Consider the following 1080-nt stretch of genomic DNA (forward strand, 5'->3'; position numbering starts at 1 on the left):
TAATTATTGTATCAAGGATACCATATTATGGTAAATTACCATTTAAGTTTTTTATTAATTCCACACCTAACATTTTGCTTCAAATTTTTAAGACCTCAAATATGATCTAATGTCCAAATAAGTCCCCTAATGATTGGTTGAGACTTACCCGCGGTGGAGAAACTCTGGACCAATGAGTTGGCCGCCCCGTCAGCTCCACGACAGACGCATAACAGTCTCCTCGGACATCGTCATGTTGCTACGGGCAACACAGTGCAGGACGCGCGCCACTTTCTCCACGGCATTGGTCAACTAGAGCAGAGAGAGGGACAGATGGAAAGATTATATTATTCTCATAACTATATTTGGTTTGCTAAATTGCTGTTAATATTATTACCGCTATTAACGTTATCCTTATTATTCCATTATTAATGTCTCATTTGACCATCGTTGATAGATTAGATAGATGATTAGATGAGTTTATTAGTCACATAGCAGATGTAATCAGATGTAATCGCAGGGTACAGTGAAATTATTATATTCCGAGCTCCAACAGTGCAGGTCAAAAAATGTTTCATTTTGACAATGTAAGTGTTTTTCACTTTTCCACGTCAACAAAGTATATTGAATTGGATTTCTTTAAAATTTTATTGAAAGAGATCACGCGAGAACGAGATGTTGAGAGGCTGTCATGACATGCAGTCACCAGTAGGTGTCTCTGTACTCCTCTAATTCTACCTATATCAGTCAGAGGCCTACTATTATTGAAGCGAGAGAATCCTCGGCATAAAACACAGGCCGTTGAACTAATATAACAGCTATCTCCATAGCGATTTTGGCCGTGTTCCAGCATGATTTTTATTTATTTTTATTTAACTAGGCAAGTCAGTTAAGAACAAATTCTTATTTACAATGATTACATTGCAGACGCATGCCAGATCTCACAGCGCCTGGACAGGTGTTTAATGTATCAGCTAACCCCATCATATGATATAGTCATGTGATGCCCAACTGCTCTGTCGATGACACAGCACACAACCATAGGTTGATGCAGGCTGTATCACATCCGGCCGTGATCGGGAGTCCAATAGGGCGGCACAC

The sequence above is a fragment of the Salvelinus sp. IW2-2015 genome, unplaced genomic scaffold (genome assembly GCF_002910315.2).
Source record: "Salvelinus sp. IW2-2015 unplaced genomic scaffold, ASM291031v2 Un_scaffold5968, whole genome shotgun sequence".
In the NCBI taxonomy this organism is placed as follows: domain Eukaryota; kingdom Metazoa; phylum Chordata; class Actinopteri; order Salmoniformes; family Salmonidae; genus Salvelinus; species Salvelinus sp. IW2-2015.